The sequence below is a fragment of the Dermacentor silvarum genome, chromosome 1, assembly GCF_013339745.2.
Source record: "Dermacentor silvarum isolate Dsil-2018 chromosome 1, BIME_Dsil_1.4, whole genome shotgun sequence".
NCBI lineage: Eukaryota > Metazoa > Arthropoda > Arachnida > Ixodida > Ixodidae > Dermacentor > Dermacentor silvarum.
The window spans coordinates 292,491,525-292,516,439 of record NC_051154.1 but is presented as its reverse complement, the minus strand read 5'-3'; positions in this window follow the sequence as shown (position 1 = coordinate 292,516,439).

The window sequence follows — 24,915 nt, the reverse complement described above, 5'->3', positions numbered from 1 at the left end:
TCGTGAGGCCCTCTGACACCAGGTAGGGTTCCGAGCACAAGATCATAAAGCGGCTTGTTCATACATAAGGCTGTGATTTCTACAGTAAAGTACGGTGTATTTACGTGGAGTTTGGCCTCTGGCACATCAATTGCAGAGCCATCAATAAGCGGAACTCTGCTACTCTTTCCTGTCAAACGCTGATCGGGAACTAAGTCTCTTCGGATAATTGCACTATTGCTGCCCGTATCACGAAGAACCCTAATTGTTCGACCGAGCACTTGCCCTTCAACTACTGGCATTCCTTCCACCAGAAAAACGGGTTTTCTTTCATCCGGTTTTTTATCAAACGTGTCACGACTTTTCCCTTTCTTGTGTTTTCCAGTTGGGTGACACAAAAAAAATCATCGCGGTTCTCGTTGACCACGCAGGCTGAACTTTTCTCTTTATGCGCCTTCGTGCTCCAGCAGTCGTCGCTCTTGTGACCAACCTTCCCACAGAACTTGCACTTCGTCACTTCTTTAGCTGGGTTGCGACATTCATGAGCTTGATGCCCAAGGCGCTTGCAAAGCATACACCTTGGTGGTGGTTTTCTCGGAGCGTCGGTGGTATTTCTAGTGAAGTCTCTTGCGTCCTCCGGAACCTTCCCCAGATTCGATAAGTTCTGAGCTTCAATGAATCGATCAGCCGCATCAGCTAGCTCTTGGAGTGACTTGCATTCTCGTTCTTTCAGGAATATAGTAAGCTTCGGATGGCAACACCGGATAAACTGTTCCGCGACCATGTGGTCCCGAAGGCTGTCGAACGTTCTGGACACGTTAGCCATGTCAATCCAGTGGTCGAAGTACCCTGAAAGCCTAGCAGCTAACTGTCTCCCGGTTTCTCCATCCTCTGCCCTTGCCTTGCGAAATTTCTCCTGGTAACCTTGCGCAGTGAATCGAAACCTCTGCAGCAAAGCTTTATTTACTTTCTCGTAGTTTAATGAATCAGCGGCAGTCATTCGGCCAATTACTGTTAGCGCTTCACCACTCAAACACATGCTCACAGCTAATGCCCACTTCTCTTGTGGCCAATCTTGTCCTGTTGCCACGCGCTCGAACCTTTGCAAGTACGCATGCAAATCATCGCGTCGCTCATCAAACAACGGAAGCAACTTTTGCGGGTTGAGAACAGAAGAGGCGGCACTCGGAAGAGACATCGAATCAGCGTCGATTCTTGCGGATTCACTCTGAGCTCCTTCTGGGAGCTTCAATTTGAGCTCAAGAATTTGTCGAGTTCTTTCGTCTGCTTCCTTACTTGCTTCTCTCTCCGCAGCACGTTCCGCTCTTTGTTTTGCCTGTTCATTCTCAATCCACGTACGCAATTCCACACCGGACATTCCTAGCTGTGATTCAATAGTGGCTAATCTTTCGGTATCCATCGTTTATCTTTCTGTGAGCGTGCACTCGAGGGAGCATAATTTCCTTCTATGATTTTACGAGCGGTATCCTGGCAGACTCGCCAGATTGTGATGAAATGATGATGTAGTGAGGTTTGATTGTGATAAAAATGTAATTAGGTTTGGGCCCAGGACCACTCACCAAGGAACGCAATCGACCACTCGAGTGCACACAAACACAGAATATATATTAACAGCACAAAGACGTACAGATTTCACGATGGACATGTAGTTAAGTTATGCTAATGCATGCAGTAACGAAGCTCCTACTATAGAGTATCCTGTCATATAATACAATGTCTCTCGCCGTGCGTTCCCTTTGTGTGAAGTCCTTTGACGCATAGAGGCCGATGTCGGTCCCGAAGGGTCGGTTGACGGCTGGACGACGTCACCATGGGCCTACCCACGGTATCATGGGATCTGCAGCTGCGGCAGCGACGGCAGCAGACACAGCCATGGTAGCCGTGCAACAGCTCTCGCTACCGCTCTCGCCTCCGGGAGCAGGCTGGTTGTGGCAGTGGCCCGGAACAGCGACCACCCCGCCTGGCTCCCTGGACCGGTTGTACAGCAGGAACAAAGGCCCTTGAGGCTCCCTGGACCGGTTGCCCCGCTCGCCTGGCTCTCTGGACCGCGGTTGTCCCGTTCGCCTGGCTCCCTGGACCGGTTGCCCAGCAGGAACACAGGTCCTTTGTGTCCGAGGACGGCGTAGTGGGCGATCTGGGTTCTCTGGACCGGGCGTCCAGCGAGAACCGGCTGGCCTTCAACGCCGAGCAGCTGAGAACACTCGCACGCACCACGCGCCACGCGCCACACGATCACACCACTTCGTCATCGCCCCCGCACGGCGAACACGGCAATGTCTTTTTGTTTTTCGGGCGCTTCCGTCCATATCATGACAAATTCAATCACAGAGCGCGAGTGCCTCGCTCTTGTGTGGGCTGTAGCGAAGTTTTGTCTATACTCGTACGGACGCCCATTCTGTGTCATCACTGATCACGACGTTCTTATGCTGGCTATCCTTGCTCAAGGACCCAACGGGACGACTCGTTCGCTGGGCTTTACGCCTGCAAGAATATACCTCCTCTGTCGTATACATAAGACGGGACGCTTGCACCAGAATGCAGATTGTTTGTCCCGCTACACCATGGAAGAACCGGCAGATGCGGACGCCATCGCTTCCGTTTTCTCTGTGGCACAGTTGCTTCAAATCGGCAACGAGCAACGCCGCGATCCTTCGTTACGAGCCCCCATCGACCGGCTGGCGTCAACGCCGGGTGACGCCTCTCCCCAGATGTTTCTTCTGAAGGAGGGAGCATTATACCGCCATAATTTTGATCCCTCGGCCCTGACCATCTGCTAGTCATCCCATGACACCTGCGTTCGACTGTCCTCCGCCAACTTCGCGACGCTCCCAGTGGCGTACAAACTATTTGGCGAGTACAAACTTCTTCTTCTTTCTGGGGTTTTACGTGCCAAAACCAGTTTTGATTATGAGGCACGCCGTAGTGGGGGGCTCCAGATTAATTTTGGCCACCTGGGGTTCTTTAACGTTCACTACAACGCAAGCACACGGGCGTTTTTGCATTTCGCCTCCATCGAAATGCGGCCGCCGGGGCCGGGATTCGATCCCGCGACCTCGTGCTCAGCAGCGCAACGCCTTAGCCGACTGAGCCACCCCGGCGGGTGGAAAGTATATATATATATGTGTGTGTGTGTATGTGTGTGTGTGTGTGTGTGTGTGTGTGTGTAAATTACTGCTACAACTCATGAATACGCCTGGATATGCATCCGTCAGGCATTGTTATATTTCACGGGCACAGACCTATTTCTCAATCATGCATTGTGTACCATGGGGGACCGACAAATTATTTGACTTCGCATTTATTCCTTGACACTCTAAAATCTATATGTGATGCGCTGAGGGACAAATGGCATTGAGTGCCCAGAGGTCCCTGATCCAGCCCAGGAGCGCACAGCGCACATAAAAAAATGCACATTGGTCGCAGACAATTTTACTAATGAAACGAAGAATTTTACTTGGTGTTTAAGTCTACAGCACAAATGTATCGCTAGTTAAGGTAATAGTATTGTCGAGGTTATGCAGAACGAAGTACAATCCACAGAAATTACTCTCAATACTAAAAAAAAGAAAGGCAGCAGATGTGTGCGACCTTGGAGCATTACAACCCGATTTCCAGCGGAGCTGCCTTTTTTTTGAATAGTTGCACTAAATGTTTCATTTTCCTGTAATTATACACATTCTTTAAAAAGTTACCCGTATATGACTGCTCTGTTTCAAACCTTGTCCCCATGTAATGCTTTGGAGCACTTCTTTCTGGAAACTTTTAAAAAGCCAGTGATTCATCAACACACATCTAACTTCACCAGAAAATTTAATGATGTCCTCCCTCCAACCCAATTTGCGCTACATTTGAAATCAGCTGAGCTCACAGTTCTCCCAGGGCAGCGAGATAAATTCTGGTTTGTTCGCAAAACACATTCATAAAGCTCCAGATCGCTTGCTTGCATAACATACTGCAATAATATAATTAGTATGCTGTCTTTGAAGTTTACTTACACTGTACCCATACCGCGCCCCTTATTTTCGCCAAATATAAACAGGTTTTGTTTAGTTCACCGATGACATCGCTGAAACCAACTAGGAACGCCTTATGATGGATGAAAATAGGGGGAGAAAACGACGGCTCAGTATTTGCAACGCTTATAACTATACCAGAAGCGTAAAAATTTTGTCGCACATCGCACTTACCATAACCCCTCTCCCCTTTCCACGAAATATAAATTTGTTGTAACCAACAGCTATGTCGGCACAATGGGAAGCATAGCTGAAAGCGGCCATATCACACGCTCTAACACTTTAGTAAGCTTTTTTTTACAAAGACTGTGTTTGATCCAACCGCTTGAACTTTGCACAGAGTTTTCATAGCCTACCACCAAGTTTGGCTAAATTTGGTCTTGCTGGTGTTTATAGTTCTGTCATGGCAGTGGGCTCAATTTTGCCCCCCCCCCCCTCGTTGGACAGGCTCATAACATTCTAGAGTGCTTGCTTACGTAATTGATTGCGAAAGCCCCAATTACCATCTATATTGAACTTTACCTACACATCAAACATTACCTAGTCCTCAGAGTCACAAAAAATAAAGAGGCTGCTTCCTTTAGTTCAGTGAGGACACCAGGCGAAACCAATATATCACTCATGAAAAAGGAAAAACAAAAAACAGGGTTTAATAATTATTCGTAACGCTTCTAAATAAGCCAGAAACGAATTCAATCTTCGTGACACATTGTACTTAAAATTCTGCCTATTCTGTCAAATATAAAATACCTGAAACGCAGAGTTATCTTTAAACATTGGGAAACCCAGCTAATAACAACAGTGTGATACTTTCGAATACTTGCTTACAATTTTTACAGCGTCAGCTGTCATGGGCTCATTCCAATAGCCATTCCGGTTCGCGATGGTGTCCGCCTAGCCTCCGCCACCGGTGTCTGGTGACCGTCACCGCTATCGCCGGAAATGCGAAAAAAGTACCCGGTTCCCGCCGGGATCGAACACGGGCCCGCTGCGCGGGAGTCGGCTACTCTACCACTGAGCCACGCAAGCCCTTGCTATCAGGTAGCAGAAAAATGCCCCATAAACGCGCCCTAGGCAGGCCCACAGGCGCAGACGAGATGCGATTAAGACGAGGCACGCAATCAACGCGCCACCAGTATGGTGGCGCCATCTAGTTAAGGCGACTGCAAACGCAGCGTGCCCGACATGTAAGTTGCATATAGCAGTTGCATGCTATAGGTAACTGGACCTGGTTAACTCAAGCAGGTTAGGTGACTATTTGTCACCAGCCCGTTTTGAAGATTCCAATAAACAATAATCATCATCATAATCATCATCATCAACAACAACAACAATGTACCGTGCCACGGATCGAGGGATGTCAGATGTGCGCCACTTATTCTGGATACCTCTTCGGTGCACGTTATGGCAAATCGTAGAGCTACGTGCGCGGCTACAACCAGGCATCATCGGGCTGAGCAGACTGCTGTGCAGAGAGCATTACAAGCTACAGCTCGCCGTCGACGCCGGGCGGACAGTTCAGATCGTTTTCCTCAAAACGAGGCAAAGTGACTTTGCCTCAAAGACCCTGTTGTGCGTGGTGCCGAAATTGGAGCTACTCTTGAGCCGCTCCAGCAGCTTACGCTGTCACTGTGGTGCGTGTGCCGCGCAGGCCTGTGACCTTTCTTTTAAAGCTGCATTTGATCAACATGCATTTACCATCGCACATAAACTTGGCGCATTGCTTTCCCTATATTCGCAAAATTTGACCTCAGCTGTAACTATGACAGCGCAGCTGTCTATTCTATCGGAAAATAAGAATTTAACCCACTTATTTGGAACACTGCCTACATATTGCCCATACCATGCCCCTAACTTTCCCCAGATATAAGCAGGATGCCTTGTTTAGCTCACCGGGAACACCGGAGAAACAACCTATACGCTTCCCGTTTGATGCACGAGAACACATGGGAAAACGAGGGTTTAGTAATTATCAACAACACTTGCATTTAAAGCAGGAAAGTGAAAGTTTCACAACGAACTGCGCTTAAAATTCTACCTATTTTCGTGGAATTTTAAGTCCGTATTTCGTTCAGTTGTTTTAGGAGCCTGGGAAAGCGGCGGTATGACACCCTGCAGGAACTACATGTAACTATCTACAAAGGCTGTAATGAACTTACACAGAATAAACATATATCGCTCATCACTCAGAACATTGCTTCGTACTTTGCATAAATATTAACACCGTGCCCCACATGGTTTACCGAGTGTACTGGGTGGGGGGGGGGACAACTAAATGACCCTTTTCGCGAAGCAGTTTGCTCTAGAGGAACGAGATGGCGCTTTCGGCGGTGCGCCATAAGTTGCCTCAGCGAATGCGCACGAATACGAAACCACTACTGCTTCTGCCCTGCTACTGTGCGATCAGCCGTCGGAAATGGAAGTGGGTGTTCGCTAATGAACTGTGCCCAATTCATGCTGCAAAATATGTAATGATAAAGGGAAGACGTGTGCGGTAGTTAGCTGAAATAGTGATTCGCATATTAAGGAATGAAATCAACCTTTATCGCCCCTGCTACATAAGGACTGCCTGTGTTGTCGGCCCTTCGCGATGCACGGCTTTCCTCGAGGTTAAAAAATATATATAATTCATCCGCCAGCGCTGTATAGCTAACCTCCAAAGAAAGGACTTCAACTCCGCAACTCACTTAAGAGTGAGTACCGCTCGTTACAAAAGGAAGTAACGCCACTTACTGACATAGTACGTTTCTCGCACGTTATTTACACACATCTACCCCTACTCGCACGCAAACTTACACCCACTCTATCGCCAACGTATCAGTTAGTGAATGGGCGTACACTTGAATCAATGTGCCGAAGCATGAGTGACAGCGACTACACTGACGAGACACGAATGTTGGATGCTGAACGTTTCGTGACGGTCCACAGACTAACCCCCGTATTCTTAAACGCGCCTTCACTCAGCGCTTCTCCTCGACTCAGCCAAGTCGAGGCGACGAGCGTTCCTTCACTCAAGGCGCCATTGCGTTTCATGAACACTACTTCACTTTTCCTCCGCCAAGGAACGCCTTGAAAATGCGCCCTTCACTCGAGTGAAGTGCACCGACCGAGAAAAGCGTCTGATATCGAGGCTATTCTTAAATGCGCTTAGCAAAAGCCCAATTATTTAATACAGATATGTGTTTCCGTTAATTTGGCTTCGTTATAAAATGACAACACGGCGCAATGCACAAATTTAGCTCGGCAGCGCTGCCACTGTTAGCGTTAGACTGATAGATCAAGCGGGAGCTGTGTTTGAGGTCTGGCAACGATCGCTCCCCAGCAGCTGAGCATGGCGCATGGCTGAGAAATAAGAAAGGTTTGCGCCCGCATTTGTCTGCCGCTCATTCTTTCCTTGTGCTTAATTTGTGGTTCACGTTGCAGTTGTTAATCGTAGTTATCATGGATGATATTGTCCGTGTGTGTACTGTGACCGAGCCGGATTGACTTCGAAGGAGGCAACGCATGGAACGGCCGATGGGCAGCTTTGTTTACCTTCAAGACCAAGTGCTGCTGAAAGCTTTCTGAAAGCAGCAACAGGACAAAAAGTAAGGGTGAGTGAGCAGTTCATGCACGGAACCACATTACGCTGTTGCGAGTTTGGTGAAGTTGCCGCCGCGCTATCAATAAAACGTGTCCGATGTATCCAAGCATGACTGGCTCCAGTTGCTCATGCTGCGGGCATTAGCACCCGAAGCATACTATTCGAGGCAACATACGATTGCGCGAGACGTTATTTTTTTTTTTTTTGCTTTGGAGCTTGTGGGATATTCGGCGCGACAATCTGTTATCGGTTCAGCTGTTTAAATATAAATGCAAAAGGCACCGCTCCGCGCCTGTGTCCGATGATCATTCCAGTACCGCGTAAAAAATCTTTCAGTAGAGAAGAAGCAGTTGTAGCATACATGTGGCAAAATGCATATGGTTGAGTGCGTAGCTCCGGCAGTTTTAAGGAAACAAACGTTTTTCAGTCCTGTACTTTATTTTAGAAGCCGGGGTGGTTAGTCGGTTTGTTCAAATTGTAGCACATATCGTCAATGAACCAGCACTGGTGCCTGTATTTCCAGTGCTGCTTCACTTCAAATATACGCTACGCAATCTTTTATTCGTCCGAAAATTCACTTGTCAGTAGTTCATTGCCAGCATTAGTGTTTTTTTCGTCTTAACGTTCCATAAACAGTGCTTTCAAGTTCACGCAACGGCTACGTTTTTTTTTTTTTTTTTTTTTTTAGTTGAGCTATGTCTATTTCAGTTGCTTAGCTGCACTGAACTTAGCGTGCGAACGCCCTGTATACATATCATTTTTGACATTCTGCTGCAGGATGTGGGCCTTGGAAAGACCAGCTGATGGAAAAAAATCAACGTCCGTGTTGCACGGTAAGGAATGTGACTGACGTTAAAGCATCCATAGATACGGTGCCTGCCTGTTGGAAATGCACCATATCGCTTCCCCTAAAGAACCTAGGTGCTGCGGAAGTACTTGACTGATCTGCCCGGTAGTTAGTCTGTGGTTATTTTTCATACTTATCACTAATAATATTGATGTTTTGTCAGGCCACATTGATAAAATGGTGAAATGCACGCCGTGTTATTTAAAACCGCAAGCATGAAACAGCTATCCCATAATGAAATCAAACTCATTCCTCTTCAACAGTCATGTATTATTGTTTTGAAGAGCATAGTTATTATTATGATGTGCGAAGTCATGAGTTGCTCGTAATGTGTTACGGTTGAGACGTGAGCTTTGTTACTGCCCACAATTTGTAATGCAGCACTTTAGTATTTAGTGGAATGTTGAAGCTACGTTTGCATGAGCAAGTGTACATCAAGAAATATATCATAATTGTAATGGTTGATCTCAACTTTGTTGAACTCATGGTAGTAATGCGCTCTATACTGTATTTTTCAGCAACGCCATTGTGACTGTCTGCATCTCCATTTGGCCTGTTGTGGGATCCCACAAGACACGCTTTGTTCCTGGGTCAATTACTGAACTTCTGCAAGCCCCATGGAAGCCAACTGTCATCCGCATCGAATGGAACAAATTCATGGTTCCGGCCTTCATAATTCATCTTAAGCTGAAGTTAGAACTGGAGCTCAAACAGCGTATATTCTGTAAGGATTTACCACTGCATACCGTCCGGTGGCCACACACGACGGTATGCTACTGTCTAGAACACTGCTAGTCTACTGTCCAGAACACGGATGGTGTTTTATTCTAGAATAGCTTTGTCAGTAGTACTACTGATTGTGTTTGTAGGATCACAGTCCACGCTCTTTTTGCAATCCTATCAGAACACAAAAAGACGAGGATAATTTTAATTTATTGTTTCAGAGATTGACACTTCGATTGACCAGAAATAATTCAGTGATACAGACGGCTTTATTAAATATGGGTTAAGAAAAGAAACCTGGATGAAAAATACAGACTTAAGCAGCAAGGTGCCTATGAAGGCAGATGTATACAAAATGCCTTTAGTAGTGATGTTTGAGCTGTTAGGATGTCAGAAAAGACATTGAGGTTTTAGCCAAAATAGTGCGACAACTACAGTGCAGCACGACACATTAACTGGAGCTCCACTCTTCTACGCTTGCACACCAACGCAAGCGCAGCGCCCTTGAAAAGGCAGTTGCTCTGCGTGGTTGCGTTGGCAGCCTGGTTCCTGCATAAGAGAAGGGGTTGGTCATAAACATACAATGATGTTAACGCACATAAAAACTAGCTTTTAACTAATTAACTAGTTTGATTTTCATAGTAAATACATTAGTTAAGAATTTTCATTGTGTTCAGGAAACCGATTTTTTTTTTTTACATTGATGAGCTCGGACTGTTTTCATTTATGTTTGCAAAGATACAGTTTTAGGCTGGTTTGGCGTTTGCACAGCCAGACCGACATACACCAATCTAACACTTACATAATGCACTCACTAATAGCTGGAATGTGCACAACAAATATATGTGACATATATCTGCTACCACTTGCTAGCGTTTTCTGTATGAGGAGCTGAGTCAACTGCTACAGCTTTTTTTTTTCTTACAATAAAGATAATGTGATGTACAAAAACTATCCTCTGTTGTATTGTTATTCAATGTTTTGTATTGGAATAAAATATTACATTCCCTCTGTATACGTGCAGGTATAATTATGAAAACCATTTCATGGTTGCTCACTTCCTCGTTGGGCTTGGATGTTCATAAGCATAAGCTAATTAAACTAAATATTTTGAAGGAAGGATCACGTAATTATTGCTAACGACTGTAAATAACAGCTACTGTCACACGTCCCACGCAAAAAACAGTAACTTTTTTGGTTTCCCTATAGCAACTAACTGCATGAAATTATAGAGAAACAGAAAAGTGAACGCACCTGGTCGTTTTTAGAGAAGCTCGCCTTGCTGTGGTACGCTACGCCGTCCTTGGAATAGCGTAGCAAGTGATGCACACGAGTACAAACCGCTCAGGCGGAGCGAATTCCGGCGCTCGCGCAGCCAGACCAGCATCCAGCAATCGAGCACACAGGCACCCACTAACGGCAGGAATCTTCGCAGTTGTTTTCTTTTCATAGGTTCGAAGTGCGCCGCAGTTATGTATCGTGCAGCGTTTCAAATGGTGCTGCTTTGTATGATCCCCCGCGAGAAACACGGCACTGGCGCTGATAGTAGTTTCGGAGCACTCGCACGAAGAATACACGTATGCAGGTCATCAACTGGCTCATGCACGGAATAAGACGACAGGTCACTGCACTAGCTGGCAGTCTTCTTGACAGGACGGCCGGTCTGTCTCGGTGCCACAGTAGAATTACTCCGTTGCCGAAGCGCTCCAGAGGATTACACCAGTCCGTAAAACGATGCCCTTCAAGATGCGCAGCATCGTTAACGAAAGAAAAGCTGCGGAGGCAACTGGCGTCCAACTGAAAAAGCCGACGAGGCGAGCGACAGATCACGACGCAACCATGTTTGCGCACTATCTTTACTCAAGGAGCGATTCAAGGTAGCTGCGGGGCTACCTTGAGATTCTCGAGTAAAACGCTCGAGGTTTCCTTCACTCAAGGCGCGTTTCGAGTGGAGGGCGATTTGTGAAATGAAAAGCCGCCCTCAAGGAGCATTTCGAGTGGAGGGTCGAGTCGAGGTGCGTTTGTGAATACGGGGGTAAAGCCCCTCTATAGAGGGGCTTTACGACAGACAACGTTTGAGTGACGACTGATGACGTACTATCGCGCTCAGTACGCGCTACACCGCGGGAGCGCGTGGCCAAGCGCACTGTAAGGTTGTACAGTGGCGCCGATCAGGAAGTGTTGCCGAGTTATCAGGGGAAGTTTTGGCTGTTCCTGAGAGTGCACATCGCCTCCACTAGCTTTCACCCCCGCGTCGCTTCGCCCTGTGGTGATACCAGCTTTGAAAATGATAACTGCCGCCGTGGCTTGACGCTCAAACTTCGTGCTCGACAAGTCGAGCTTCACAAGACAGGTGATATCTAGTACCCCGTATTCTTAAACACGCCTTCACTCAGCGCTTCTCCTCGACTCAGCCAAGTCGAGGCGACGAGCGTTCCTTCACTCAAGGCGCCATTGCGTTTCATGAACACTACTTCACTTTTCCTCCGCCAAGGAACACCTTGAAAATGCGCCCTTGACTCGAGTGAAGTGCACCGACCGAGAAAAGCGTCTGATATCGAGGCTATTCTTAAATGCGCTTAGCAAAAGCCCAATTATTTAAGACAGATATGTGTTTCCGTTAATTTGGCTTCGTTATCAAATGACAACACGGCGCAATGCACAAATTTAGCTCGGCAGCGCTGCCACTGTTAGCGTTCGACTGATAGATCAAGCGGGAGCTGTGTTTGAGGTCTGGCAACGATCGCACCCCAGCAGCTGAGCATGGCGCATGGCTGAGAAATAAGAAAATTTGCGCCCGCACTTGTCTGCTGCTCATTGTTTCCTTGTGCTTAATTTGCGGTTCACGTTGCAGTTGTTAATCGTGGTTATTATGGATGATTTTGTCCGTGTGTGTACTGTGATCGAGCCGGATTGACTTCGAAGGTTGCAACGCATGGAACGGCCGATGGGCAGCTTTGTTTAACTTCAAGACCATGTGCTGCTGAAAGCTTTCTGAAAGCAACAGGACAAAAATAAGGGTGAGTGAGCAGTTTCTGCATGGAAGCATATTACGCTGTTGCGGTTCTCGTGAAGTTGCCGCCGCGCTATCAATAAAACGTGGCCAATGTATCCAAGCATGACTGGCTCCAGTTGCTCATGCTGCGGGCATTAGCACCCGAAGCAGACTATTCGAGGCAGCATAAGATTGCGCGAGACGTTCCTTTTTTTTCTTTTTTTGCATTGGAGCTTGTGGGAGATTCGGCGCGACAATCTGTTATCGGTTCAGTTGTTTAAACATAAATGCACAAGGCACCGCTCCACGACTGTATCCGATGATCATTCCACTATCGCGTAGGAAATATTTCTGTAGAGAAGAAGCAGTTGTAGTATACATGTGGCAGAATGCATATCGTTGTGTGCGTAGCTCCGGCAGTTTTAAGGAAACAAATGTTTTTCAGTCCTGTACTTTATTTTAGAAGCCGTGGTGGTTAGTCGGTTTGTTCAAATTGTAGCGCATATAGTCAGTGAACCAGCACTGGTGCCTGCATTTCCAGTGCTGCTTTACTTCACATATACGCTCCGCAATCTTTTATTCGTCCGAAAATTCACTTCTCAGTAGTTCATTACCAGCATTAGTGTTTGTTCGTCTTACCTTTTTCAATGTGCTATGTCGTAGCATCTCCTGCAGGTTCCATAAACTGTGCTTTCAAGTTCACGCAACGCCCACATTTTTTTTTTTTTAGTTGTGCTATGTCTTTTCTTTTCAGTTGCTTAGCTGCACTGAACTTGGCCGTGCGAACGCCCTATGTACATATCATTTTTGGTATTCTGCTGCAGGATGTGGGCCTTGGAAAGACCAGCTGATAGAAAAAAAATCAACGTCTGTGTTGCACTGGTAAGACATTGAACTGACGTGAAAGCATCGATAAATACGGTGTCTGCCTATGGAAATGCACCATCTCGCTTCCCTGAAAGAACTTAGGTGCTGCGGAAGTACTTGACTGATCAGCCCGGTAGTTAGTCTGTGCTTATTTTTCATACTTATCATTAATAATATTGATGTTATGTCTGGCCACATTGACAAAATGGTGAAATGCACGCCGGGTTATTTAAAACAGCAAACACGAAACAGCTATGCAGTAATGAAATCAAACTCATATTTCATTCCTCTTCAACAGTCATATATTATCGTTTTGAAGAGCATAGTCATGATTATGATGTGCGAAGTCATGAGTTGCCCATAAAGTGTTACAGTCTGAGACGTGAGCTTTCTTACTGCCCACAATTTGTAATGCAGCACTTTAGTATTTAGTGGAATGTTGAAAGCTACTTTTGCATGAGCAAGTGTGCATCCAGAAATATACCATAATTTTAATGGTTGTTCTCAGCTTTGCGGAACTCATGGTAGTAATGCGCTCTATACTGTATTTTCAGCAACGCCATTATGACAGTCTGCATCACCATTTGGCCTGTTGTGGGATCCCACAAGACACTGCTCTGTTCCTCGATCAATTACTGAACTTCTGCAAGCCCCATGGAAGCCAACTGTGATCCGCATCGAATGGAACAAATTCATTGTTCCGGCCTTCATAATTAATGTTAAGCTGAAGTTAGAAACGGAGCTGAAACAGCGTATATTCTGTAAGAATTTACCACTGCATACCGTCGGGTGGCCACACCCGACGGTATGCTACTGTCTAGAACACTGCTAGTCTACTGTCTAGAACACGGATGGCGTTTTATTCTAGAATAGCTTTGTCAGTAGTGCTACTGCTTGTGTTTGTAGGATCAGAGTCCACGCTCTTTTTGCAATCCTATCAGAACACAAAAAGACGAGGATAATTTTAATTTATTGTTTCAGAGATTGACACTTGGACTGACAAGAAATTATTCAGTGATACAGACTGCTTTATTAAATATGGCTTAAGAAAAGAAACCTGGATGAAAAATACAGACTTAAGCTGCAAGGTGCCTATGAAGGCAGATTTATGCAAAATGCCTTTAGTGGTGATGTTTGAGCTGTTAGGATGTCAGAAAGGAGATAGATGTTTTAGCCAAAATAGTGCGACAACCACTACAGTGCAGCAGTGCACATTAACTGGAGCTCCACTCTTCTCCGCTTGTACACCAACGCAAGCGCAGCACCCTTGAAAAGGCAGTTGCTCTGCGTGGTTGCGTTGCAAGCCTGGTTCCTGCATAAGAGAAGGGGTTGGTTATAAACATACAATGATGTTAACGCACATAAAAACTAGCTTAGGTACAGTATTCGTTTTCATCAGTTTACTTTTCGAAGTAAATACATTCATTACAGATTTTCATTGTGTTCAAGAAGCCGATTTTTTTTTTTACATTGATAAGCTCGGACTGTTTTCATTCATATTTGCAAAAATACAGTTTTTAGCTGGTTTGGTGTTTGCACAGCCCGACCCACATACACCAATCTAACACTTACATAATGCACTCACTAATAGCTGGAATGTGCGCAACAAATATATGTGACATATATCTGCTACCACTTGCTAGCGTTTTCTGTATTAGGAGCTGGGTCAACTGCTAATGCTTTTTTTTATTACAATAAAGATAATGTGATGTACAAAAACTATCCTCTCTTGTATTGTTATTCAATGTTTTGTATTGAATAAAATATTACATTCCCTCTGTATACGTGCAGGTATACTTATGGAAACCATTTCATGGTTGCTCACTTCCTCGTTGGGCTTGAATGTTCATAAGCATAGGGCTAATTAAACTAAATATTTTGAAGCAAGGCTCACGTAATTATTGCTAACGACTGTAAATAACAGCTACTGTCACACGTCCCACGGCAAAAAACAGTATACTTTTTTGGTTTCCCTACAGCAACTAACTGCATGAAATTATAGAGAAACAGAAAAGTGAACGCACCTGGTCGTTTTTAGAGAAGCTCGCCTTGCTGTGGTACGCTACGCCGTCCTTGGAATAGCGTAGTAAGTGATATACCCGAGTACAAACCGCTCAGGTGGGGCGAATGCCTGCGCTCGCGCATCCAGATCCGCATGCAGCAATCGAGCACACAGGCAATATACCCACTAACGGCAGGAATCTTCGCAGTTGTTTTCTTTTCATAGGTTCGAAGTGCGCCGCAGTTATGTATCGTGCAACGTTTCAAATGGTGCTGCTTCGTATGATCCCCCGCGAGAAACACGGCACTGGCGCTGATAGTTTCGGAGCACTCGCACGAAGAATACACGTATACAGGTCATCAACTGGCTCATGCACGGAATAAGACGACAGGTCACTGCACTAGCTGGCAGTCTTCTTGACAGGACGGCCGGTCTGTCTCGGTGCCACAGTAGAATTACTCCGTTGCCGAAGCGCTCCAGAGGATTGCACCAGTCCGTAAAACGATGCCCTTGAAGATGCGCAGCATCGTTAACGAAAGAAAAGCTGCGGAGGCAACTGGCGTCCATCTGAAAAAGCCGACGATGCCAGTGACAGATCACAACGCAGCCATGTTTGCGCACTAACTTCACTCAAGGAGCGATTCAAGGTAGCTGCGGGGCTACCTTGAGATTATCGAGTAATACCCCAGTCACACGGACATGCCGAAGGTCCTTTGAAGTTAAGCAGCATAGAGCTTTCAAATGAACATTAGTTCAAGGGATATGTATCAGTGCTACACGGTCGCCAGGTGGTCTCCGCTGAAGCTTTTGACAGAAACCGCAACGTATTCTAAAACGCAAAAGTGACGAGAAAAAAAAAAAGCACGAGGACACTTCGATGCGTAGCAGCCGATAACCAAATCGCACATGGCACCCATTTTGCTCACGAGGGTTGCAATGTGTGCTTGTTGGTAACGCATCTTGGAGGGTTAACAGTAGCGCGATGAAAAGTACGAACTGGACTTCGATAACAAACACTGTTGGAAGTTAGCGCCGTGTGTGTCCCTGTGTGTCTTCTTTTGTTCTGGCTTTTAATCGCGCTACCGTAAACCCTCCAAGACCCATTTTGCGTCGGTGTTGCCGATTCTGACAGGCCGTGCCGGCGCTGTTGTACCGGCACATTCATCATTGATACTGCGGGTGTCACAAAAGTTTTGTGCTTATAAACTTCTACATAGGTAGTTAAACTTGTTTTTAACAGGTAAAAATTGAACTTTAGTATTTATACAGAATTTTGTTTTCCTCTGTCGGACGCCCTCTAGGCTCAAAAGTATTCCTTTGAGATTTCAAAGGACAAACGCGGACTCCCTTGACTCAAAGCTCCCTTCAACTAGGCCTCCTTTGATGCGCCCATGTGACAGCGCGCGTCTTCCCTTGAAGTAAAGGATCTTTGATTCAAAGGACTTTGAAAGTGCCCGTGTGACTGGGGTATAAAACGCTCGAGGTTTCCTTCCCTCAAGGCGCGTTTCGGGTGAAGGGCGATTTGTGAAATGAAAAGCCGCCCTCAAGGAGCATTTCGAGTGGAGGGTCGAGTCGAGGTGCGTTTGTGAATACGGGGGTGAGTCGCAAACAGGAAAAGGACGCTGCTTCAAAATGTTTGCCAATTAAAAAATGAGCACAGTTATCCTGATTTACTTCATGAGCGGAAAGTTTGGGCAGCTCGGAATACATTCCTAGCCCCGCTTTTAGAACGCTGCTCGCACTGTTTGGACAAGGCGTAATAAGCTTCGAAAGCATTTACATGCCCTCTAAAGCTGTGGCCAAAGCTTCGTGTCGTCCACACAGTCACCGTCTACGATATGCGACAAAACGGAGGTTTGCTGCGCCGCTCCGGCGTCACGCGCTTGCATTGTAAAGACGGAGGCAACGGAGGCAGCTGAGGCAAGCAATGGACGCGTCACCACGTGATCAAGCATGGCTAGCGCCCACGGGATCGCCGCTAAAAGAGTCAATATATAGCATAAAAATCGGGAGAAAGCCAGTATTCAGTAACTATTTTTCGAGCACATAAGCAACCTACAGAGTTCAAATTTTCGGTACACGTCACAAAAAGGTGGCCTTCATTTCTTCAAAATATGAAGTATCTGCTGTTCTTGCTCCTGCCAGGAAACAATAGTGTAGCTCTTATTTAGAAACGACCTGAAAATGAAATCGATAAAATCAGAAGTGACACAGGCCTTTAGAAAAAAAAGTTGCAGTGGCTTAGCTCGGCTATGCCAGGATATACGTAGCGTTAGCAAAGGTTCAGCTGATTATTCTTAGCTTATTCTTAAGATTATTCTTAAGATAAGATTATTCTTATGAGTCAAGCTTCTCCGTTCTTCTGCGCTGTTGAGCAGCATTTGTGCTCTCCTTCTCCATGGCTATACCACACTGGCAAACGCCAGTCAGAAGCGCAGCGGCTCCAGCGCAGTGTCAGACGGCGACTGCACAGGGAGCGCGCGCCGGCGCCAGTGCGTCTACCACGGCTACGACGTCACTCCTCTGGAATGCGCAGACCGGCGGCGGTGAGTCGCGCGCGGCGGCGGCCGAGTGCGCGAGAGGTGCCGGCTCCGGTGGCTCCGGTGCGCAAGCCGTGTGACATCACTGATCCTTGCGCATGCGCAGCACGGCTCTTGATGTGCCGCGCGAAACGGGCTTGGCTAGGCCAGTGTAGCTAACGCTACAAAAATTCAGTTCAGTGCTCTATTGGTACAGAAATGGCTCTGCGCGGTCGACCAAGGTCATTTTCACGAAGATATATAAGTTGTGACTACACAATGAAATTCGGCAGTTAGACCTGTAAGTGGTTTGATTACATTTTTGATGGTGGTAATATATTTAGACTGCAACGCTACGTAGCCTATCTTTGGACGGAGTTTCAATAGTTCCAGCATATTATAGTCCAACGATTCACATGCAGTAAGGCACACCAATCTTTGGGCGCAGTTGATTATAATACATTATCCGGACCTCTCCGTCACCCGTTGGTTAAATATAGCAAGCCGATTTTTTTTCTGTTTTTTCTCAAATGTGGTTAGGCGGTCCCAAAAAAACAAGGCATCTACCCCCCCCCCCCCCCCCCCCCCCCACGGTAGATACGCCTATGTCACGCTCCCTTGGCCTGGCTCTTGGGCGTCTCGCGCAGATACGACCGTATGCGCCGTCGCTTCTGTTGGCCGGGTCTCGCGCCTTCCATGCGGCGTTATGTTGCCGCTTGTGAGCCCTGTCGGTGCCGGAAGAAGCCCTCTGCGCTTCAAGCTGGATGTCTTCAGCCAATCGACGTCCCGATCGAACCCTTTTCCTGAGTTGGTCTCGATTTTCTTGGGCTGTTTCCTCTGTCGGGCTCCGGAAAAAAATGGGTTGCCGTCGCTACTGATTACGTTGGGCGGTACGCCATCACCAAGCCCTCCCGACAAGTTGCACTACTGACGTCGCTAACTTTCTACTCTACGACATCATTTTAGTCCATGGTGCTCCGCGCCAATTACCAATTCACCGCGTGACCGTAGCTTTCTCTCGGCAGTCGTCGAACACACCCTCCGCTCCTGCTCGACAAAGCACAAATTCAGCAGGTCATACCACACACAGACCAACTGCCTCACGGAGCGCCTCAAGCGGACCATCACCGACATGCTTTCGAAGTACATACGTTACGGCCGACCACCACGACTGGGATCTTTATTTACCATATGTGACGTTCGCTTATAATTCAGTGCGTCACGACACCGCCGGCTATGCACTATTCTATCTCCTATATGGCCGAGAACCCGCGTTGCCCTTGCACACATTGCTGCCCTCTCCCAAATGTTCAGCCACTGAATACGCCCGTGACGCGAACGCACGCGCCGACCACGCGCGGCAGCTCGCCGTCGCGACGCGCACTTTTCTACGTGTTATCTGGTGCTTCTCTGGTCATCCATCCGCCGTGTGGGCCTTTCCAAAAAGCTGCTGTCGCGGTACACTGGTTCATACCGTGTGGTGCGACAAGTGACCAATGTCACATATAAAATCATCGCCGCCGACCCCTCAGCATCATCGTCAGCTGCAAGTGACGTCGTTCACGTAGCGAGACTAAAGCCATATCACCCACCTTTCACCGCGGGTGTGTAACTTAAGCACCGGGACGGTGCTTCTACTGCTGGGAGTGATGATAGGGAACAGCCGCCACAGTGTGGCTGCACTGTAGAGGAAGAAGACGGCGTGTTCCCCATTGATATAGGTTCGCCATCTTGACTACCGTTGGCCTACGTGTAAATATATTGTAAATATAGCCTTGGTCATCAGCTACGCGTAAAAATATCATTACAGGAAAACAGCATTAATTTCGTTTCTACAAAAACTTTACTATGCGACCCGGCTGCATCGAGAGACTGAAAAAATGGGAAGCGTGCTATTCTCCATGCTGCAAGAAAAAGATAATGTCATTTCGGAAGCACGCATTAAAAGCAACGTCTTTTCCATCGCAAATACTTTAGTTTACATACAAATGCGATGAAAAGCAACCGCGTAGCTAGAAAGCGCTTCTTCAATTCAGTGACTTTGTATAGGTTACTAACCAACAGATATTAATCTGGCGGTCGCCAAGTTCAAACGCTCACGAGTGCATTACTAACATGCTTGCCTCCGGACGTGCCACTTGAAAAGCGCAATAATGGTGCTTCCACGTCTGAAATGACAGCAAGCTCGTGTGCATCAACAATAAGAGGTCGCATGGTTGAGCCACAGGTGCAGGCAAAACAAGGACGAAATGTCCGAGAGAAGATGGACAACCTGAACCGAAACCCTTATGTTTTGTTTTCCGTGTCGTTCAGGAGCGAAAAAAAGAAATAATTACATTCCAGTTCGGTTGCCAGTCGCACAAGAATAAAGTTTTTAAATGCGACGCATTTCTTGCCGGCGGCTCTGTTGTCCCGCGTCCCACACCCCCACAGCGCATGCGCGTCCCCTCCTCTCTCTCTCCTCTCCTACGCTCCCCCCTTTCTCTCCTCTAGGAATACTCTACGGAGCGGCGCGCACATGCCACACCCCCACAGTGCATGCGCGTCCCCTCTCCCTCTCTCCCCTCTCATACGCTGCCCCCCTTTCCTCCAGAAATCCGGAGGGGCGCGCTCGACAGGTGGTGCGACAGCTGCATACTCCGCTGGGGGCGCCACGGTAGTTCTGCGGTATGAAAATGACGGAGCGCGCGCGCCTCATTCTCTCTCCTGTGCAGCGCCGCGATGAGCGCTCGGGCCGCTGCCGCGAAACCATCTCCCGCTCAAGCTAACCATCTCCCCGCTGCTTCGCATCCACACATGGTTCCCTTTAGCGGGAGGAGTAATTTCTTTTTCTTTTTCTCCCCTTGTGCGCACGTACTCCTTCCTCTCGTCAGCCAATTAGATAAAAAAAACTGTCAACGTAGGCAATGCTATTTACTTTCAGAGCTAGAAAGAGACCTCCTTTAAACGAACAGAGTGTTTAATTGATCTGTTTAGACAACGTGGCGGGTCACCGCCCGATGATTGCCTAGGCGGTTACGTAGGTTTGACGTCAGTAGATTGAAAAAAAGAATGAAATAGTTCTACGCTATACGGCCCGTGGTTCAAAACTGGTAACGCCTAAAGTATACTTTGCAGATCTTTTACTATCGATATTTGATATTCGCTTATTTTTTCCAGATCGGTTGGTTTTTGCGCACAAATAGACGGAAACACACGAAGTCGTCTTAATATTTAGTCCTAACTCGATTTTCTATTTGTGCCTGAGAAACCGCCGATAAGAATTACAGTTACCAACTCACCCAAACCAGTATCCTACACTTGGTTATTTTTCGTCATACCTTGTTGACTTCCGTCTAACAACCAACTTGCCCATTTATGTTTCTGATAACTTCGTTCGTACCTCAAGGCATCTAGGACGGTTTCTTTAGGTGACCCATGACTGTGTCTCCGCGAATACACGCAAAGTGCCTCGATTGGCCAGTCGCGCGGCAATTTTGCGTGTATTCGCGGGCTTCTTTTACGCTCGGAAAAACACTTTTGTGTAGCACGTATTGAGCACCAGAAAGCTGTATCGGTAGTTTCTCATGTTGCTCTACAATTTTCTCATTGACACTTTTCCTCTAATTATAATATTTGAGAGGTAGAATAAATAATTACGACTAATTATCTAATTAGGCGGAATGCAAAAAAATACTCTGAGTATCTCCAAGTGACGGCAAACAGAATTACTTTAGTTCTGTTCAGCTACGTGGCATTTGCATATTTTAAAATCTTGCTGCATGATAGTTGGGACACCCTGTATATGTTGGCACATATAGACGGTCAAAAACAGCTACTTGATTAGAAAAACAAGCTGTGCTAGTGATTCGATCTTGCCCGCTAGAAGACCGATCAAGTGAATGCAGGTATACGACAAGGTCGTCTTTCGTCTCGTCGTAATTCAAGCGAATGCGATTGACGGCGAGATTTCTATGAGTATACATAGGTGGCCAAACCTGGTGGCGCTTAAAGGGACCGACAACCGCCCAGAATATGAATTGAGATAACCCAGCGGATGGAAAGATGGTCTATCGTATTGGCTAGAACGAGCTCTGTTTTTCTCATTAAACGTGGATTTATATTTTTAATTCTTCACTAAAAGTCGTGAAAAATGACCTTGGCACCCCATACGGCAAAAAGATGAACCTTTTTAAGCGGTCTACCACGTGACCTTCTACCAGTGTATGCTGTTCCTGGTCTTTTTATTAATGTTGAAATGCAGTAACATTCTTTCTATTATAAGTTTTTTCTAACTTACAATCTGCAGATAAGTCTTCGTTTGTAGTGAGTAGAAAACTGGCGCTGCCTTCGCCTTCGTTTTCGATGACTTGGCTTACCTCGTCTATCGACTGAATAACGACGATGGGGGCCAGCCAGCCATGACGTAGGCGTGTACTTGGGAAAAAGACGCGGTGTAGCTATAAGAAAAGTCTGTACAGCAACGCAAACTTATGGTACCAGTCTATTTACCTTTAAATGTGGCTGGAAAGGTGACAATATAGGTGGTTAACCACAGTTGCACTTCCTCCAGTGAAAGCAGGACGATGGGCGGCTTTCACAATTTGCGAGGCGGGCTATCGGCATCGCTATCACTTCTCAGCGTTGCTGGAGGAGGGACTCTTATTTTTTTAGAGGCTGCTCAGATCGAAAAATTCTGCTTACAACGTATCCCCGCACTTTTGCAAGTAACCGCTGCAGGTGTAAACACTACCGAGGGTGAGCTTTTCATTGCGCCATAAAAAACTGGGTCCATAAATATCGGTTGTCAGTCCCTTTAACATGATGCTCCTGTACGTACGTAAGCACGGCGTTCAGCAAGTACCATGCTGAAGGTTAGTAGAGCAACGTTTCCAACAGCGCAAGCTGTTTTATTACTGCTTGTTAATGTTCGCCTGTGCATATAAATGTAGTAGACGTGCGACTCTAATTAAAACACGTTTAGCTGGCTCCAGAAGGTCAAATACCACGCTGTAGTTCCGTTTCGCTCACTCTATCACCAGAAGAGTTCTGCGGAACGCGTGAACTGTTAACCACATATTTCGCGGTACATACAGATTCAGATAGAACTAATCACTTGCCCCACTCTGGTCCCGCATTCGCATGCTAGGTGCACCTTTAATCGTGGTTTGCACGCTTAGGGCGCAAAATATTTTAAACTTTTTTGCAATTTTCATTTCTGAAAACGTTTTGGGCACATGTACTTTCGGTGCCAACGTTTCACGGAACGTACATAGGGAAATAGATACATTTACGCTTACTTCTGGCACACAGACTGGATTTAGCAGGTGCACTGAACTCTCAGCTTACACACCCACTGACAATACAGCAGAGTCCCACATATGTCGCCAAGCTGCCTAAAAAGAGTTAAGAGAGACTTTGCGCGGAATCCGTGCCTCACGAAGTTTTAGCAGCAATACTGTATTTAGGAATGTGGAAGCACAGAAATGAGGATATACTGTTCACCAAATAAAAGGATTATCGGGCAGTGTTGCATGCACGAACCCCTCTTGCCGGAATGCGCAGCCACTGCCCACCGCGGCGGCGCCGTGCCTATGGCGTTCTGCTGAGCGCGATGTCGTTGGTTCGATTCCCGTACGCGGCGTCCTCATTTCAATGGGGGCGAAATGCAAAAACGCTCGTGAACTTAGATCTCGGCTCATTTTAAAACACACTGAAATTAATCCAGAGCCCTCTACTCATAGCCCAATGTTGCTTTAGGACGTTTAATAAATCAATCAATCAATCAATCAATCAATCAATCCAATGCAGCTTCTGCGCTGAGGAAATTCAACCTCGTGTTTAGCGGTATACCACCATTTTGTCGTCGACACAGCGCGCGCACGGGCTTCGGGAAGGGGATACAGATGCAGAGAAACCATTAAGTGTAAAACTCTCGCACTCCCGTGCAAAATACGTCTCGCGTTAATTACGTAATTCGGCGTTCGTATATTTATCTACGTGTTCCTTCATGCAGCTTCGTCATCCGGCAATAGATACTTCTTGGACTCCTACCCACCTTGTTCAAAAAACCAAACTACACATTCATGTGCTTATGATGTGAATTTGGTAGGTAGGTAGGAAAAAACTTTATTTCTTCAGCGTTAGGTGGTGTTATTAGGCGTAGTTTCTTCAGGCGGGCCAGATGGCCATCAAGCGATGTTTGATGGCGACCTCTTCAGCTCGTTCTATGGCCTGGAGTTGGGTGTCCAAGCCAGAACTGAGCAGCGCCGCCTCCCATATTTCAGATGAGGGAGAGCCCATGAGGTTAGGCGGAGGCTTGTCCTCCTCGCACAAAAATACTATGTTATCAGTGCGCTCTTAGACTCCAAATCCGTGATCTGGTGGTGACCACGGTTATGTGACATTTTCCACCATGACTTTGGGTCAATGGCCACAGATCCACCTAGTCTAGGCTCAGACTTATTCAGATTCCTGGAAACCTGTGGCAGAATAATTTTTTATGCTCTGAAAGTGTGGTTATAATCTCTGTGGCGTTCTAACAGGTAGTAAATGGCCGCGCTTCCGCGACATCGTGTTTTCACAGCAAGCTCCCGAGCAAGTGGCTTGTGGTTACAGCTGTTAATTATATTTTTATTCTTACTAGGGGCACTATATGTAACGTAATACTATTAAAAACTCTTTCTATTCATTATTGCAATCAGCCCTCCGCGATTGGTCAAAACGTTTTCGGGCTTCCCTCGCTTCACCTGTCTGTCACGTGACATCACAAAAACCACTAAAACTCTGCTTCTCATATGACGTGTTTACACTGATTATCCATGATTGGACCGAACAAAAGAAAAATAACTATTTACGATTCCACATCTTTTTGGCCATTAGCCCTCCGCTATTGGTCATAAGCTTTCAGGCTGCGCCATCTTCACCTTTCTGTCACGCGACGTCACAAAACCAAGAAAGCTCATCATGTCAAAGTGGCGTGTACGCATTCAAGATACATTAATATGCCGAAAAAAAAAACTGGGCCGAATTCCCAAAGCTTCTCGTTCGTAAGTGCTGCTTGCCATTGGTCAGCCGCCTTCGCTAATGATATGTTGTGGGGGGGGGGGGGGGGGGGGGCTCACGGCGCCAACTTCTCCCGCGGGCGCTCACCGTCGCTTGCGCACGTAGCGAACGCGGCGGGAGCCGGGCGGACGCGAGAGAGGCACTTTGCCCTCTCGAGGTTCTCGCTCGCCTCTCGCGACGCGGGAAGAGGGAAAGTATCCGTGCCTGAGGAGGACATTCCCTTCGCGAAAAGGTAAAAAGGTATAAAAGAGCGCGACCGAGAGACCCTCGGGCCTCTCTGACCTCGCTACTCCTGACCTGCCCTTACGGATATACCCGCTGC